The 20,379-nt window shown below is 41.0% G+C and overlaps 1 pseudogene; it reads right to left on the minus strand.

Annotated features, from left to right (window-relative positions):
* Positions 1-584: 584 nt before the first annotated feature.
* On the minus strand, positions 585-18,165 carry LOC123276103 (zinc finger protein 892-like; annotated as a pseudogene).
* Positions 18,166-20,379: the final 2,214 nt, after the last annotated feature.

The following is a 20,379-nucleotide window of genomic DNA, read 5'->3' on the forward strand; positions in this document are numbered from 1 at the left end:
AAAAGGGCTATTTCCTGTATTCTTCTTCATATCTCCCGAGAGAAAGCCTCCGGGGGTGAGCCTAAGGGATCTAAAATTTTAACAAGCATTTCAGTTGATTTTTATATACACAACAAAATTCAAGAACCACTAGAATAGAGTTTGACCTGCAACCATCTGTTGCAGTCCAGAGGCCAGCTGAGGAAATTATTTGAGAGCAGCATTTGTGGGCATGCATGGACTGATGGTCACTGACTGTCTCATACACTACACGGAGAACCATTACTTTGTAGATTTGTGGAAAGTAATCTGCAATTTTTATTAATACAAAAAAATTCATGTTAAAAAAATACATGTTCATATTGGCCCATCAATCCCACTTTCCAAATCTTTTCTGTAAAATGAAAAGCTAATGTTAAAAGAGAAAAGCGGGGCCGGCTCCGTGGCCGAGTGGTTAAGTTCGCATGCTCCACTGCTGCGGCCCGGGGTTCGGACCCTGGGCGCAGACATGGCACCGCTCGTCAGGCCACTTTGAGGCGGCGTCCCACATCCCACAACTAGAAGGACCTGCAACTAAGATATACAACTGTGTACAGGGGGGCTTTGGGGAGATAAAGCAGGAAAAAAAAAGGAAGATTGGCAACAGTTGTTAGCCCAGGTGCCAATCTTTAAAAAAAAAAAGTGAAAAGCAAGTTACATTGTAATTCATATAGCACAATTTCACTTTTTATAGACAATAAACAGTAAAGTGAATTTTTTAAAAACCTATTCATTTATACATATTTGAATAGAAGATAATTGAAGAAATGTATAGAATGATATATACTGTGCTCTCAAGGATGTGAGTGAGGAAATGGAAAGTAGGAGCTAAACACTACGGCTTTTTAATATATATTTCTATATTGTTTCACAGGTTGTGGTAAACATGTATTTCTGTTGTAATTTTTGAAGAAAACTCAATAAAAATCATTGCTAAAAATCCACCTATATAGAAAATCACGCATATAAAAGTTTTGTTAAAAACATAATCAAGAATATACTGGACAGCATTTTAACGACATTTTAAAAAAAGAGTGACATTGAACACAATAGAGCAGAACAAGCTGGCCTTCACTCAAAGACAGGCCAAGATGTTGTTAACATTGATAGTATCTAAAATAAAAGTAGTTACAAGTTACTGAGTGCCCCCTATGCACCAGGATATTTGAGGATATCGTTAGAAAATGCACCTCACCTTCTCTGTCCAAGTGCTAGACCAGTGGTCATAACCAACTAAGTTACTCACTTTAATGGGTCCAGAGGTGAAATTCAATGGCGATGAAGGCTCTGTCATGTAAATCGGAAAGATGCCTCCAATGATTACGTCCCCTGGTTGCTCCAACCTTGGGGTTCCCATCTTTTTGTTTGGATTCTCTAACTCCGTGGTGTTGGTGATGGGCAGGGCACTCAGGAATAAGGCAAGCAGAGAGCAGGGAAACATTCTGGGATGCAGGTCACCTTCACATTGAGGGGTGAGAGGTGCAGAGGATCAAGAAAGAAGAGTCAGTGGTGCCTCTGACGGAGCCTGTGGTAATGACCCTGTAGGAGGCTGTTGGGCACCTGCTGACCATTAATCTACATATTCAGGACCCTCCTAGCCTATTGATCTCTCTCAGGATCTTTCGGGATCAAATAGTATTTGTCTGAGAAGAGAAATTAAAATTTCACACTCTCTGGTTCCTCAGACTTAAAAGAAATCTCGATGGGTCTTGGGAAAGGAAATGAGACCTGTTTGAAAACAACTCAGGACTGCAGTGTTTAGAGCCCTGAGACTCAGTAACATGAAATTTGTTTTGCTCTTGGCTTTCTCTCTAGGGTATCATTTATCCTCACTCATTAAATGAGTCCATATAAGTGAGTTCATATAAGTGAGTCCACGTAAGTGGACTTAGAAATGCTTCCCCCATTCCCCAAACATTCCCTCCCAACTCCGATGCAACTCCTCAAGTAACCTCAGAAGGACTCACTTCTCAAGAGCCTTTCCGGGCCTAGGAAAGGACTCAGACCCCACTGCAATTGGTCTTGACCTCAAGGCCATGGGGACAAAGGTTTTGCTTCAGAGCTGCTAGTGTGCTAATTGGAATCAATTCAGCTAATTCTGGTAATTACAGGCTTCTGTACTTACTCCCCCTTGGTTTTAGACCATGAGGAGCAGCTGGATGAAACTGCTTGGAAATAAAGTGAGAAATGTCTCGCAGCAACATCAGGGTTATAGTAACAGATGGAGGCCCACGGAGGCTCCCAGGAACTCTTCAGTAACTCACTGAATTCGTTGATGTCTCATAGAATATCATCTAGAGGGTTAAGAACTGGGGTGGAAAAGTAGAGAAGTTGTGTTTAAAACAATAATCTATCCTTCCCCTCTTTGAAAGGGAAGGAATTTTGCTCTGTGGGACCAAGTGGGCAAGTTATGGGATCCTAGTGACTCCAGACACAGAGAACACCGAGCACTGGAGATTTAGAAGACATTTAATTGTATAACTCATAATTTTCACCATCCAAAATAGGATACCATGCCTTCCTAATTTAAGAGACTTGCCCCCAATCATGGAGTGAGTTAGTGGCAAATTAAGGACTACTCCTTGGTCCAAATCCAAGGTTCTTTTCATGTTGATTCTAATTCCAAAGCAAATATACCATTCTGAGTAACTGTCAAGTTAGGCATGGTTCGTCCACACTATCATTTCACCATGATTTATTAAATATATAATACATGGCATGCAATGAAAATAAAGCAGTAAACAAGAGAGACTATTTCTTTGCCCTTACAGAACTAATAATATCATTGGAATGATGCTCAACAAGTAATTATAGTAAAGTATCTGCTTATCATATCATGGGAAAGACATTGAACAAGAAATGATAAGAAAATGTGATGATGTCAGGAGAACTAAAGGTGGTTGGAAGAACATGATATTAGAGGTAAGTCAGGGATAACTTGAATTAATACTGGAAGGATGAAGAGGAGTAAACCAGATGAAGGGAGGTCACAAGAATGTTCCAGGCAGAAGCTACTGTATATGCAAAGGCCCCCAATCAAGAGAGGGGGTGATGCTTGAGAAACTGAATGATCATAAATGCTGGTGCATAATGTGTAAGCAGGGATGGTAGAAACAGACGAGACTGGAGAAGAAATTGGGACTACAGAAATGCCACAATCATTCATGAAATGTTTTTACTTAATCTGGAGGGCAATGATGTGTCTTATTTACTGTGTATTCTTAGAGTGGAGATATAAAAGTGAGACTTGGCCTTCCAGGTGAGATGGCAGATAACAAACACAATTCCCCTTTCAGTCTCAAGCACATAAAATAGTAGATAAAATATTTTAAAAATCTATCACTGAGCTAAAAATCATGGAAGTCTGTAAGGCTAGACACAAAGAGAGAAGAGGGAAATTATGATGGTGAAGAAGAACTGAAGGAGCAAAGCCCAAATCAACACTGAACATACATTGCAGGAGAGCACAGCTACATTATTGCAAGGCTTTAAGCTTAGCAAGAACAAATTACAAAATGTGTGACTGAGAAATATGCAATCTGCTGATTCTCATAAATTACTGTGTTAGATTGTTTGTGCTTTGGAATCAAAGGCCAGAAGGTAGTATCTTAACAAACATGAAGGCAAGGGGCTTAAGGACGCTGGGCCCTTGCAGGAATGGAACACTATCTGCATAACTTGCCAGATTGTTTGTTCCCAGGATACTCCCTCAGAGAATGGCCTTGCGTAACGCCAGGGTACATTGAAGGGGGGGAGATTAGAACTGCTGAGCTTTGACTTGCATATCCCTGCTGGCAAGAGTTCCTGCTATGCTTGTACTTCTTGGCCTGCAAATAAATACATGGCGATCAGAGGGATGTCACCTCTGTCCTAGAGACTGATGGTTGGTCCCCTGTCCTGTTAAAAAATGTAGAGTGTGTTGTGTCTATTAGATAGACTGTGTTCTGTCTATTAATTCCATCCACCCCTTCAGCTGGCTGCCTAGCTGGTCTTGGGAACACAAGTGGTCAAGTTCACGCACTCTACTTCAGTGGCCCAGGGTTTCGCCAGTTCGAATCCTGGGCGCAGACTTGGCACTGCTCATCAGGCCATGTTGAGGTGGCACCCCACATGCCACAACTAGGAGGACCCACAACCAAAATACACAACTATGTGCTGGGGGGTTTGGGGAGAAAAAAAGGAGGGAAAAAAAAAGAAGATTGGCAACAGTTGTTAGCTCAGGTGCCAAGCTTTAGGGAAAAAAAGAAAATGAAGAATAAAAATCACATGATCATCCTGATAGACACGGAGAAAGCATTTGACAAGATCCAACATACCTTTATGATAAAAACTCTCAACAAAACGGGTACAGAATGAAAGTATCTCAACATGATAAAGGCCATTTATTACAAACCCACAGCAAAAATCCATGTTCATCTTTTGAACTTTCAACCTGTAAGCCCTTCTGTATTTAAAGTGTGCCTCTTTCAGATACAGTTGAGTTAAGCTTCTTTATTCAGTCTGACAATCTTTGAATTTTATCTGGGGTGTTTCTTTTTCATTTAATGTAATTACTGACAGGGTTAAATTTAGGTCTACCATTTTGCTCTCTGCTATTTGTCTCAGCTGCTTGTTTCTCTCTTCCTCCTTTTCTGACTTCTTTTGGGTTAAAGATTTTTTTAATATGTAAATTCCTCTACTTGCTGTATCTTTTAATGGATGTTCTATAGAGATGACATCATCTGTAATAATCTCCTTAGAGTTATTACTGGGCTTCATGTTAGATATAGGAACATTCTCGATTTACCCTCCCTCTCACCTATACCCCTTAAAGTTGAGTATTAATTCATGCACACAACTAAATTTTACTATAATTTCTGGAAATTCTAAGATACATACTATCCAGTTGGAGTCAAAATTTTAACTCTTCGAAAGTCCCTTCCCATCACTCTGTCTTCAATCCTGATTTCTGATCTTCAGGCCCTCCTCTAAGCTTGTTTCTTACAGTTAATTTTTGCTATGACTGAGCCACAGGTAGCAGGCACAATTTATGACTCTAATAGGTAGAAATGGTTGAGAAAGCAATAACCAGGCTTCAAGGGGCACATTTAGCAAGATTCACGGTCAAAGCAGAAGTTAGTGTCAGGCAGGTTGGCTCGCACAAAGTCAGAGAAAACAAAAAAGGCCCAAGGAAAGGGATCCAAAATCAGGTCAAAAAGATGATGTTATACAATTAGCAAGAGAAAGGAAAAGCAGCAGCAAGGACACAAGGAGCTCTTATCCTTTTGGTTGCCTGTAATCCTCTTATCGTATTGAGTTGATCCTTGTGCAGAATCTGAATCAATGGTTCTTAATCTGGGCTGCATGTTGGAATTACCTGAGAAGTTCTAAAAATTCCTGATGCCCAGGCTACACCCCAATCCAATTTAATCAGAATCGCTGGGGCTGGGACCCAGGTATTTTTTCAAAGCTTCTCAGATGATTTCAATGTGCATCCAGGGTCAATAACCACCGGTTTAAATGTTTGCAAATGTGTGAGTGAACAATTGGAGGGCAGGGAGAGAGAAAGGAGGCTCTTCTGGGCTCAGACTTTTTTCTCTTTTTAATTCCCTAGTGAAACTTCCTGGAAATTTTCCTCTTTGGGGTCCTGATCCTCCCCACTTTGGTTTCAGGTTGAAACTACTATCTAGAGAGTCACCAGCCTCAAGTAACATTCACTCTGCTCCCCTGATTGGTTTTCTACTGATACAAATGCCTAGCTCTTTACTCTGTTCTCTGACTAGACTTTCTCCTTCTGTGCTTCCCTGGAAATTCTCCTCTCCACTGCTTCAGGTATTCTGGTTTCGTAACCAAGACACCCACATGTACCTCTCGTCCTCTTCCATACCTAATAGCATTTCAAGAAAGAGGGCTATTTTCTGTGTGACACAGCATCACAAGTTTTTGAAATATACCCTGTCATAGTTAGAACAGGTCTATCCAATCAGGAGAAAATACATAATTATTTCATGAATCTACTGCATTCAGTTCATCATGAATTTCTTTATGTTGATGAAAGGCTGAATGCACACTGAAGGTTTTCTCAATTTTCTTACATTTGTAGGGTTTTTCTCCTGTATGAGTTTTCTGATGTTGAATAAGAGATGAACTCTGGCTGAAGGCTTTGTCACAATCATTGCATTTATACGGTTTCTCTCCAGTATGAGTTCTCAGATGCTTTGTAAGGGATGAGCTCTGACTGAAGGCCTTCTCACATTCTTTACATTTGTAAGGTTTCTCTCCAGTATGAATTCTCTGATGTCTTACAAGAGCTGAGCGGTCACTGAAGGCATTCCCACATTCGTTACATTTGTAAGGTTTCTCCCCATTATGGGTGCCTTGATGTTGAATAAGGGCTGAACAGTAACTGAAAGCTTTCCCACATTCACTACATTCATATGGCTTTTCCCCGTATGAGTTCTCTGATGTTGAGCAAGCCCTGACCTGTCACTAAAGGCTCTCCCACACTCTTTACATCCATAGGGTTTCTCTCCAGTATGAACCCTTTGATGTTTAAGAAGGGATGAGGTGTCATTGAAAGCTTTCCCACATTCTTTGCATTTATAGGGTTTCTCTCCAGTGTGTATTCTGTGGTGTTGAATAAGGTAAGTGCTTTGGTTGAAGGCCTTCCCACATTCATTGCATTCATAGGGTTTTTCTCCAGTATGAATAATATGATGCTGAATAAGGGCTGAGCGATGACTGAAAGCTTTCCCACATTTGTTACACCCATAAGGTTTCTCTCCAGTGTGAATTCTCTGATGCTGAGTAAGTGATAAGCTCCGACTGAAGGCCTTCCCACATTCATTACATACATAGGGCTTCTCTCCAGTATGAATTCTCTGATGTAGGATAAAGGCTGAGTAGTAACCGAAGGACTTCTCACACTCATTGCACTTCCAAGGCTTTTTTACCGAGTAAACCTTCTGATGTTTAATTGGGCTTGACTTTTCCCCCATATCACTACAATCTTCCATAGGGGATTCTTGTGTTTAATTATGACTTGCCTTAAATCTTTCTTCTGATTTCTTTTCTGCCTTTCCAATGTGCCTTCACATTCCCAGGCTTCTATCAATCTGGGATCCCAGGAATCATCCTTTTTAAGTCTTTCTATTACCAGCTCCCTTTCAGATGATACTTCATAAACTTCCTGCTTTGAAAGGGACACTTTAGTTTCAGGTATAGATTCAGAATCTGAAATAAATAAAAAGGACAAATGTTTGTGCTCTCTGTGCCAAGAGAAGGAAAACTGCTGAGGTGGCACGAGAATACAGAAAATAAAAGTGATGTCTATTAAAAATGCTTATTTGAACGTTTTCAGAAAGAGCCTTGTGGCAATGGCAGATGAATAAGTCTCAGGGAATAACAGAGATGGGAGAATCACTAAGATAAGGCACAGCAAAAGGTCAGACAATGAAGATGCTCTACCTAAGAGAATGGAAAACTGAACAGACTAACCAGGGACGAGGATAACCAGAAGGGAGGAGAATAAATGTTAACATAAAATGAGGAAGGAGGGGAAAGATGAAAACATAGGTTGAGATTGGGCAGTTTTGAAAAAGTATTAGAAAAAAATCACTTATAATAATACCAGCTGGAGACAACCAGTTTTGACTTTTTAAATCATTCCCCTTAACCCTTTTTTAAAGGCACAGATTTTTAAAATATGTTTAGCATATGCTTTAAATATGATTTTGTGTATCCACTAACCACGGCCACCTTTCTTCCTTCTTTCCTTCCTCCCTCTCTCCTTGCCTTCCTTCTCTCTCCTTCCTTTCTTCCTTCCTTTTTTGTTATAGCAAAATTTCTCAAACAGGTTTTGTATATCTGCTCATCACCTACTTGCTCCTGAAGCCACTGCAGCCTGGCTTCTCTCCCCACCACTTGATTGAAACTGCTCTCACTGACATCACTAGCCATTTGTATGTCACCTAAATCCAGCAGATCTTTTTCATTTCTTGCTTAGCTTGGCCTCTCAACAGCACTTGACAGTCTCGACCATGCCTTCCTCCTAACAACATTCTCCCTTTTGTTCCCCAACTTTATTCAGATATATTTGACATATATTCTCCCCCTCAACTCTGCGATTCTAAGCTCTCCATGTTTTTCTCCTGATCTCTATCTCTTTGGAACTTTTTCTGTTTCTTCTTCTTAAATGTTGATGGTTCTCAGTGTTCAGTCTTAGGCTCCTCTCTTTTGCCCCCACTCTACCCTACCCACATTATCTCCTTGAAAGACATCCAGTCCATGGCCTTAAGTGCCTTTTTTATTGAAACATATTTGACATATGACACTGTGTAAATTTAGGGTCTGCAACACGTTGATTTGATACATTTATATATTATAATATGATTGCCATTGTAGCAATAGTTGGCACCTCTATCATGTCACATAATTATCACTTTTTTATGATGCAATAACTAAGACCCAGTCTCTTAGCAAGTTTGATTATGATAGACTATTCTTGTCTATATTCACTACACTGTGCATTAGATCTCCAGGACTTATTTGTCTACTAGTTACAACTGCTTTCTATATATCGATGACCTTAAATCAATATCTCCAGCTTAGTTCTCTCTCCCCCAGACCCATATATTCAACTATCTACTTCACGTATTCACTTGGAAATCTCGAATTCATTATATCCATACCTAACTCATCTTCTTCCTCAAGATGTACATTCCCCAGGTTTTGCCACCTAAGAAAATATCGCCATTATCATTCATGTTAATAAAAAGACATTAATATAAGAATATAAACTCTACCATCAAAAGGTAAGTTTTCTGAGGGTAGGAATCACACCTCTTTTGTTCACTGATATTTCTCAGGGCCCATCATAGCACTGGTGAAGAGCAAGCACATGTTAAATCTATATTGTATGAACTGAGTTGAACACAAATAATACAAGCAGTGAGGCAACCTTGGATGATGATAAACCTTTCTTAAGATCCTTTCATCCCATTATAGAAACATAACCCATGTTTGAGTAAAACGTATTTTTTTTAAAAGATTTTATTTTTTTCCTTTTTCTCCCCAAAGCCCCCCCGGTACATAGTTGTATATTCTTAGTTGTGGGTCCTAGTTGTGGCATGTGGGACGCCACCTCAGCACGTGGTTTGATGAGCAGTGCCATGTCCGTGCCCAGGATTCGAACTGATTAAACACTGGGCTGCCTGCAGCAGAGCGCACGAACTTAACCAGCCCAGAGCAAAGCATATTTTTAATGTTGTCATGATTTTCAGAAGTTGAGAATATCATTGTACATAAAATTTAATCTATGCTGTGAACTATAATATTAGACAAACACTTATATAGTGTTTATTATGTGTAAGCTACTATTCTGAAAGGTTAAATACATGTACATATCTAATCCTCACAAAAGCCTAAACACGTTTTCCAGCCGAAAGTCAGAAACTTGAGAATCACATTGAATTCTACCTTACCAATGACAGCAAATAAACCAAGATCTAGGGATTATACCTCCCAAATCTCTCTCAAATCCATTCTGTACTTTCCCTCCCCAATATTACCACCCCGGTTCAGCCACCATCATCTCTCATCTAAACTAATGCAGCAGCCTCACAATGGGTCTGCTTGCATCCTCTCTCCATGCACCCCTTCCCAGCCCCATCCAAATTTGATTGTATAAAACCATAGAGTAACAGAACCAGATTCAATGATTACCCAGAAATTAGAACTATAAGGGAATTGAAAATAACTATGAATAATATGTAAAAGGCTCCAGTGGAAATGGTGGACAATGTGCATTAACAGTTGGGGAATTTCAGCAGATAGATGGAAACTATAAGAGGAAGTCAAATGGAAATGCTAGAAATGAGAAAATATGATCAGAGAGAAGAAGAGTGTCTTCAGTGGGTGCATCAGGAGAGTCAACATAGCTAAGAAAAGAATGAGTAAACTCACAAATAAGTCAACAGAAATTACCCAAACTAAAACACAATGAGGAAAAAAGAGTGAAAAATAAACAAACAAGCCAGAAGAGAGCATCTAAGAGCTGTGGGGCAATTTAAAATGCTTAAACATACATGTAATTGGAATCCTGGAAGGAGAAAAGACAAAGAGAATGGACAGAGACAATATTTGATGAGTTAATAGCTGATAATTTTCCAAAACTAATGAAAGACATTAAACTGAAGACCCAGGAAAGCTCAGATAACCCCAAGTAGGATGAAATACACAGACACACACATCCCTAGATAAATCATATTCAAACTATTAAAAAACAAAGATAAAGGGAAAATCTTAAAGGCAGCCATAGAAAAAAGACACATTACATACAGAAAACAAAGATAAAAATTACAGAAACCTTTGGTCACAAACTATTATAAACATGAAGACAATAAAGTGACACATTTAAGGTGCTGAAAGAAAAAAAAACTGTCACCATATTCCACATTCAGTGAAAACATCTTTCAAAAATGAAGGTGAAATACAGACTTTTTCAGACAAATAAAAGCTGAGAGAATTCAATACCAGTAGACCTGAACTATAAGAAATGTTAAAGAAAGTTCTTCAGGCAGAAGTACCTGATACTAGTGAGAAACTTAGATCTACATCAGGGTTCAGCAAATTATGGCCCACAGGCCAAATCTGCCCACTCCCTTTGTTTACTACTGTTTACGGCTGCCTCCATGCCACAATGGCAGAGTTAAGCAGTTGCAACAGAGAGTGTATGGCCCACAAAACAGAAAATATTCACTATCTGGTCCTTTATAGAGAAAGTTTGCCCATGCCTGCTCTATATAAAAAAAATGAAGAGTGTTAGAAATGGAATATAAAATTCATTTTTTCTTATTTTAAAATGCTCCAAGAGATAATTGACTGTTAATCAAAAATAGTAGCATATATTGTAGATTTATAGCATATATAAAGGCAAAATGCATGACAACAATCATACAAAAGATGGGACGGAAGAACTAGAATCTTATAGAAGTAAGGTTCCTATACTATATATGAAGTGTTATAACATTCTCTAAAGGGATACTATGATTAATGAAAGAAGCATATTGGGAACTCTAGGACGACCCTTAAAGAAAATCTTTAAAAATAAGGTGTAATCACGTGGATAAAGAGAACAGATTAGTGGTTACCAGAGGGGAAGGGGGTGGGCATAAGGGGTGAAGGGGCACATATATATGGTGACTGACAAATAGTAACGTACCCCTGAAATCTCACAATGTTATAAACTATTATGACATCAATAAAATAAAAAAGTTTTAATGATAAGCTAATAGTGCAGATAAAACACAATAATAAGAAATAATCAAAAAAACAGGCAGAAAAAGAAAAAAATGAACACTAAAAAGAACAAATAGAAAACAACTACAGGGCTGGCTCCGTGGCCGAGTGGTTAAGTTTGCGCGCTCCGCTGCGGCAGCCCAGGGTTTGGATTCTGGGCGCGGACATGGCACCGCTCGTCAGGCCACGTTGAGGCGGCGTCCCACATCCCACAACTAGAAGGACCTGCAACCAAGATATACAACTATGTACCAGGGGGGTTTGGGAAGATAAAGCAGGGAAAAAAAAAAACAGAAGATTGGCAACAGTTGTTAGCCCAGGTGCCAATCTTTAAAAAAAAAAAGAAAAAAAACAATTACGTGTATGAAAGACTTAAATCCAAACATACCAATAATTACTTTGAATGTAAATGGTCTAAACACACCAACTGAAAATCACAGATTGTCAGAATGGATTTAACAACCAGACCCAATTACATGCTGTCCACGAGAAACTCACTTAAGTTAAGCAAAAAGAATGGGAAAATATACTATGCAAACACTAATGAGAAGGAGGCTAGAGTGGCTATATTAATATCAGACAAAATTAACTTCCAAACAAGGAATATTACCAAGGTTACAGAAGGACATTATATGAAAAAGAGGTCAATTCACCAAGAAGACATAACAATTCTTAATGTGTATGCACCTAACAAAAGTGTTTCTGTATACATTAAGCAAAAACTAACAGAACTAAAAGGAGAAATAGACGAATCCACAATTATAATTGGAGAATTCAACACTCCTCTGTCAGTAATCAATAGAAGCCAATGGGCAGGAAATCAGTAAGGACAGAGAAGACCTGAACAACACTGTCAATCAACCTGACAATAATTGACATTGATTTTCAAGTGCATGTGGAACAATTATCAAGATTAGATTATAGATAATACAACAAACTTCAAAAACTTTTAAGAACTGAAATCATACAAAGTATCTCTGACCACAGCAGAATCAAACTATAAAATCAAAACTAGAAATTTATTGAAAATCACCTAAAATTTGGAGACTTGTAAATAACCCATGGGTCAAAGAGGAAATCACAAGTGAAAACAGAAATTATTTTGAACTGAATGGAAATGAAAATACCACAAATCAAAATTGTGGAACATGGGGCCAGCCTGGTGGTGTGGCGGCTAAGTTCGTGAGCTCCACTTTAGTGGCCCAGGGTTTACAGGTTCGAATCCCAGGTGTGGACCAAGGCACCACTTATCAAGCCACGCTGTGACAGCATCCCACATACAAAATAGAGGAAGATGGGCACATATGTTAGCTCAGAGCCAGTCTTCCTCAGCAAAAGAGGAAGATTGGCAACAGATGCTAGCTCAGGGCCAATCTTCCTCACAAAAAAATTAAAAAATAAAAAAAAATTGTGGAACATAGCTAAAGCAGTTAGAAGGAAATTTATAGCATTAAATGTTCCTATTAGAAGAGAATAAAGATGTTATATGAAGATCTTATATTAATGATCAAGATAGAATAAGAAACATACTACATTAGACAGTCATGTGTCACTTAATGATGGATCATTCTGAGAAATGCATCGTTAGGCAATCTCATCATTGTTCAAACATCACAGGGTATACTTACACAAACCTAGATGGTATAGACTACTACACACCCAGTTTATATGGTACTAATCTTATGGGACCACCATCATGTTTGTGGTCTGTCATTGACCGAAACGTCATTACGCAGCGTGTGACTGTATTACATTATATTAAGATCTTATACAATGATCAAGCTTCCACCTTAAAAAACTAATAAAAGAGAGCAAATTAAACACAAAATTAGCAAAGGGGAGAAAATAATAGATAAGAGTAGCAATGAATAAAATTGGAAACAGACAATAGAGAAAATCGATGAAACCAAAAGCTGGTTCTCTGAAAAGATCAATAATATTGTTAAACCTCTAGGAAGACCAACAAAGGAAAAAAAAGAGAGAAGATACAAATTACCAATATCAGGAATGAAAGATGAGAAACCATTCCCAGAGCTCACTCAAAAAGAAATAGATAATCTGAACAGTCCTGTATCTAGCAAAGGACTTAGATTCAAGGTTAAAAACCTTCCAAGAAAGCAAACTTGAGATCCAGATGGCTTTACTGGATCGAGCTTTTGGTGTCATATATAATAAAATTTTGCCTTACAAAAGGTTACAAAGACTGTCCGTAATGTTATCTTCTAGAAGTTGTATAGTTTTAGATTTTATACTTAGGTCTGTGGCCCACTTTGAGTTACTTCCTATATATGGTGGGAGGTATAGATTGAGATTCTATTTTTTTTTTAATACAGGTGTCCACCTGTTCCAGCACCATTAGTTGAAAAGATTCTCTTTTTAACACTGAATTGCTTTTGCACCTTTGTCAGAAATTAATTGACCATATAAGTCTGGGTCTACTTCTGGACTATCTGATCTGTTCCATTGGTTTACACCTATCTTTTCACCCATACCACACTGTTTGAATTATTGTAGCTTCTAAGTCTTAAAAGCAATATAACGAAGCTGTCCTTTTTCAGTTCCACATATGGTGAACTTTTGCTTGCCAAAAGAGAAAAGAAGCCCAATTCTGAGCTCCAAGTTATCAGGGGCTCTCCAGACCCTAAGCAAAACTATGGCATTTTAGATGCCATTAGTTGTTAAGGAAGCTGACGTCTCAGTAAGCACTCTGCATGACAAAATGACTTCCTTACCCCAAAATACCAGGCTTCCACAACTCTCCACCTTCAGATCCAGGCCCATGTTCCTCTGGGCAGAATTCAGCTGGTCCACCTCCACATGGGCAAAATCCATTTCCTCATCCTTCACTGTCACCAGTTCCTGGAAGTACAAGCACATTCTTCGTAATCCTTGAGGGAAGAGAACAATCTAGAAGAGGAAGTGTCTTTTAATCTGAAGGTTAAATCTTTATTTTACCCATTTTAATGGAATATTCTAAAATTTCCAAGTATTAATCTGTGTTAGGGAAAATAATAATAATAGCTAACATTTATAATTTATTTTCTATGTGCTAAGTCCTTTGAATGAACTATCTCTTGTAATAATAACTATATGAGGTAAGTACTATTATTAACATTATTTACAGCCGTAAGGATCAGATCTGAGATTTGGACCCAGGCAGTCTCACTCGAAAGCTATACTTTTAACTATATTCTTCTATATTATATAGAAGATATATATATATATATATATATTCTTTTATATTATATAACTATATTCTTCTGCCTCTTACATATTTTGTTAAATAAATGTAATATAACCACTGAATGATAACCAAACGTTAATTACTGATTATATTGTAGATGGGATAAGGCTCAGATAAGTAATTTATACTGATTCCTGGGCTAGTCCAAGATTTTACAGAAATTCAGCTTGATATCCTGAACGTTTGTAGACATTCATGCTGTTCTCATGCTCTTCTAATAGAGGCGCCTTCTTTCTCTGTACTTAGGGCCATGACTTTTACATTTATTTAGTTATCCTTTAGCAATTAAAGTTGTTCTGAATGAGTGAATTTACTGATTTTACATTGAAAAGGATCAAATGTTTTAAGATAAGATTCATACTTTATGTTATATTGACAGTCACATGAGCGTCCTTTGTTGACCGTAATTAATTGGAGAATACTTTGTGGGAAAGGATGTCTGTAAAAGAATAGAGTCATTAGAGGCATAGGATTTAGCATCAGACATACCTGGGTTCTGATCAGGGCTCAACCATTTATGATTCTGAGCATGTTACTGTAGCCTCAGTTTCTTCATCTGTGAAACAGGTTATAAATAATCACAGGATTAATTTAAAATAAAGCAATGTTTGAAAAGTGGCTCTAAACGCTGGAGTTCTCCAGAGTTCAGTCCTTAGACATCTTCTTGTCTCCATCCATCTTACACACCTATGAACAATCTCTTATTTCTCCTGTCTTTAGGGGAAAAAAAAAACCTCTTTGGTCTTACTACTCCTTCCAGCTATCACCCTACTTCTCTCCTTTCCCGGAGAATAAAACTCTCCAAAATAGTTATCTGTAGTCCCCGGCTCCAATTTCTCTCCTCTTACTTTTTTCTGAACCCATTCCAACAAGGCTTCACTCCTACCGCTCCATGGAATGGCCCTTGGCGGTCACCAATGATCTTCCTATTTTAAAATCCAATGGCCAATTCTCAGGCCCCATCTTACTTGACTTAGCAGGAGCATTTAACCCAGGCGATCACTCCCCTCTCCTTGAAACACTTTCTTCAATTGGTTACCAGGATGCCACACTTTTGGCTTCCTCCTACCTCACTGGCCACCTCATCTCAGTCTCCTTTGCTGGTTTCTCTTCATCTCCCTGAACTCTAAGTGTTGGAGAGCTATAGGACTCAGTAATAAGATCTCATCTCTTTTCTAGCTACACTTATTCCCTTACTGATCACAGTTTCATGGTTTAAAATACCATCCACACAGATTATTCCCAAATTTAAAGCTCTGGCCTGAGCTGTTCCCAGAGCTTCAAGTCTTCAAGGAAAAATTACTTTGGCTCAGTTCTCTAGAGGGGATTTCCATGGACCTCAGAAGCAAGATGAAGAAAGAAATGAGGACACACTGTGAACAACAAGCTAAGATTTCAGAGGAGGGAAATTAAACCCAAACTCGCCTGGAACTCCACAGGAAGGAGCTCAACAGTAGATTCCATTTCTTCTGTGCTCTGCTTTTGGGGCAGAGAAGCATCAGCAGGAGTCATGGCTGGAAGGAGCAGGAAAAAAGCCATGAAGGAGGTAAACTCTATCTTCTCACTCCCAAATTCACTAGGACGAAAGTTATCGCAAGCCAGCTGAATTATATATATATAAGGCCTACTCTACTTAACTCAAAAAGTTCAGATGAAGCTAGGGTAAGACAATTAAGTGAAAGTGCTTTCACCAAAAAGTTAAACCCACAGAGCCAGAAATACATCAACCTTTTGGAACACTCCAATGGGGGTGGAAGAGTGTGACCTGCCCTTTATCACAAAAGCAAGCACTATGGAACATTCTCCCTTCCACAGCTTCAGAGGGAATGTGGATGAGCACAGAAGTGCTGAAAGAGGAAGATGGGGCCGGAGAATGTGCCACAAGGAGACCACTTAGTGATTTTCAAACACGGTAGTTTTGAACTTTTGAAGTTTTGAAGTGAGAACTTCTCTACTTCAGGGCTTTCTCCTGACATGTGTCTGTTCCCTGTTCATTCCCATCAAGGGTATTTCCTCCACTTTCAACTCCATGCGTATTTCTGTAATTCCTACCTTCTTCCTCAACTTCAATGGTCAGATAATCCATGATCAGCTTCTCTTCTTTGTCCTGTTATTGCTATGACTCCCTCCTTACTCACTGTTTCAAATGAGAGAAACACGGACTTTTCAGCAATACATAATCTGCTTCTTCGTGTAAATCATTCAACTCTACTCTGAAGCTCTGGGAGGAGATTTTGAGGTTAGGCTTCCCCTCCTCTGGAACTGATTCCTGCTCCTTGAGGCATCATCCTCTCTCTCTATTCCTAGGAGGCTTATTCCTATGTGCTAGGGCCTCAGAAGTAATCCTAATTTACTTGGAATCTTTATTATTTAGGCTAAATTAATCTCCACAGCTGGAAGACCATCCTCTGGATCACCAAGATCAGTCACTACATGCCACACCAGGGCAAAAGGAGGAAAGAATCAGGGCAGTGAAGTATGAGCCTCAGGCACACACCCGGTTCCAGACAGTGCAGAAACTCCCATGAGAAACACCCTAAACACACAAGCGGCCATAGGCGGCCTGTGATCATGGTGGCAGTAACTAGAAGCGGGGGTCCCTCACTTGGTTCATCCCTGCTGTTCATAAACACAAGGCAGTTGATAGACGGGGCTCTCAGACAGCCGATTCCTCACTCGCTCTTTAAGACTGAGAATATACAGGCCAGGATTCCCTTGCACGTTCGAAGTCGAACCCCTTGAACAGGCCCCCAAGCACAGGCAGGCTAAAAACTCTGTTAGGGCAAAGCACAGAAGGGGAATGAGTAAGACACGGACTCCGTTTTTTCCTTTCTACCCCGAAAGTTCAACACCTTAACGCTCTCGGTGGAGTGACAAGACGTACGGCCAAAACCAGGGGGAGGGGCCCAAGCTCTCCGCACGTGGGACCTTAAGCCCTCAGCCCCCGGACTCCCACTCCCAGAATCCCCCGCTGCGCCACGCCCCCTTCACGCTGCCGGACTCCACTTCCCAGAGGGCTTAGCGGCAACCCCGCTTCCGGGACGCCGTCCGCTCAGAAAGCCTCAAAGCTGGCTGGAGACCCCGCCGGGGTAGCGCGCGCAGAGCCCGGGGGTGGGGCCGGGGCTTAGGCAGGGCCCAGCCCGTCCTCCGCCGAGGCCAGAAGCTGAGGGCCCGGCCCGGGCTGCGGCGCGAGGCGTTAGAGCCGTGCAGGGACGGGCGGGTCGCGGAGACCCGCGCTCAGGCCCGCTTTCTCTTACCCGCGACGCGCTGCGGACCTGGCTCCGGCCACAGGGCTGGATCCCGCCGGGCTGCGCTCTGGGACGGGCGGGAGGGACAGAGCCGCCTCGCGGACCCACGAAGCCGCTGGGAGACAAAAGGCTCAGGCTCCGTCTGGAGTCGCATCTGCGCACTTGGAGGCGACCGCCCCCGGTCGGGGGTCCCGCTCGAAGGACTGCAGTTCCCAGAGGGCTCGGGGACTCGGTGCCTGTCCTCGGGGGCAGAACGGCGGGTCTCTCCTGTCAGCCTTAAAATGGAGATAATTCCCCACCTGATTGATAGGGCTCCAAAAGCTGCAAATGATTTTAGTGTCTGATGATTATTTGCGGGTGGGGGGATGAGGACCTGATACACAAAGTCTTTTCCCTGGTATCTCTCATTCTTTCTTAGAATAAAGCCCCAAATCTGTAAACTGAGTTGCTACTGCTGATTTTGTTGAAAGCATTCTGGCTGATAAATAAAGAGCACGGGCAGGGCTGATTGAAGAGACGTAGAAGAAACATGATTAAGAATGAGTTCACGAGGAAGAGTAAGATGTGAAAAAGAAGTAGGGAGGTTGGCTCTGAAGTGGAGAATTGTGCGGACCTGGAGTTTAGGTCCAGGAAGGGCCCCTCGCCCTGAGCCAAACATAAACCAAGCCAAAAGAGGCTTTTTTACTCAGTGTCAGAGACTCTGGGCTGTAGCTCCAGTTCTTCATGGAAATCAGGGAAAGACCAATTGTATCACAAGTGTCATTCTAGTCCAAATTACCATAGTCGCCTGAATCGTGTCTCGACATCTAATCTTGCCTTTCCTCGAGCCTTGCTGTTCAAGGCAGCCAGGATGGACATTTAAAGATTCATCTGTTTATGTCACTCTTCTCAGAACCCTTCAGTGGCTGCCCTCTGCCCTGGAGTAAGGCGTAAACCCCTTAACACAGTTTATAAAACCCTGCAATCTGGCTCTGCCAGTCCTGAATTACCTGCTGCTATCTTCCTGTTGTTCTCTGTCCTCGGGTCACGTGGGTTTTTAGTATCTCCCACATCCCAAATTCTTTGCTGTCCCTTAATCTACACATTTCCTCTGTTTAGAACATCTCCCTCTAGTCATCCTTCAGCTTTCAATTCAAATGTCTCTTCTTCAGTGAAGCCTTCCCTGACCTCCTTCCCCTTAATTCAAATTAATTCTCTCACAGAACCCTTTTGTTTCTGTATGTTAGCACCTACAAACGTAGGTTCTTTACCTGCCACACAAGAGGGGCCAAATACAAACTGGGACTCCAGGCTTATGGCAGGGAGAGGGTTTTTATTTCAGATGACATCAGCCAGGAGACAAGAGTGAGCCCTCATATTTGTCTCGTTTCCTCTCTCCTCCCCAAAAGAGGGGAGGTGAGGGGTTTTAAAGGTTTGTGAGGAATGTGACTGCTTGTAGAGAGTGGGGGGAGTCAGTGGCCTGGCTGGTCGGAGCTTTCCCACCTGCCTGTGTTCCACCTTGGGATGCTGCTTGCAGGAAGAAGGAGGAGATGATAAGGAACCCAGGTGGGCGACCTTGGCTGTTTGTCTTCACAGCGGATAGGGAATTCTGGGAGCCAGGGAGAAAGCAGGGAAAGAGAGATTTGGTTTTAACCCCATGCATGCTGGGTTTAATGTAGGGGAACTGATATCAGGGCTGGCATCACATAGACTTGCCACAATTTGTAACTATACATTAATTTGTGCTGCTATTTAATGGACATCTTCCCCACTTGACTGTAAGTTCCATGAGATCAAAGACCATGCATGTTTTGTGCAGCACTGTGCCAAGTGCTAAGCAAAGAGCCCGACAAAGTTGAGTGTCGGGAAGCTACCATTCCACACTTACTATTCTCAACCTCAGCTAGGTCCTAGCATCATTTAGCAGTCCTTTATTTGTCTATGGTTATCTCATTTTCTCTGTGGTTGTCCTTTTTTCTGACTCCAGAGCCTTTCCAGATACTGCTCTCCTCAGCTCTCTACCTCATCACCAAACCCCTCTTTCTTAGTCAATGAATTCACCACCATCTATTTCACAGAAAAATGAGAGATTTTCAGATGGGAATATATCCAACTTCTGTGAAGGTTAATTTTATGTGTTTACTTGACTGGGCTAAGGGATGTCCAGATAGTTGGTAAAACATTTCTGGGTGTGTCCGTGACAGTGTTTCTGGAAGACATTAGCATTTGAATCGGTAGAGTGGTAAAGATTGCCCTCGCCAATGCTGGTGGGCATCATCCAATCCATTGAGGGCCTGAATAGACTAAAAGGGTGGAGGAAGGGTATATTTACTCTTTCTGCTTGAGCTAAGACATCTGTCTTCTGCCCACAGACATTGGCACTCTTATCTCGGGGCGTCTGACTTGGACCAGGACTCACACCATTGACTCCCCTTGTTCTCATGCCTTCAGGCTTGGACTAGAACTATGCCACTGGCTTCCCTGGGCCTCCAGCTTGGAGGTGGCAGGTCATGGGACTTCTCAGCTCCACAATTGCATGAGCCAATCCCTCATAGTAAATCTGTTTTTATCTATCTATGAATATCCTATTGGTTCTATTTCTCTGGAGAATCC

Source organism: Equus asinus, chromosome 22, assembly GCF_041296235.1.
Source record: "Equus asinus isolate D_3611 breed Donkey chromosome 22, EquAss-T2T_v2, whole genome shotgun sequence".
Classification (NCBI taxonomy): domain Eukaryota; kingdom Metazoa; phylum Chordata; class Mammalia; order Perissodactyla; family Equidae; genus Equus; species Equus asinus.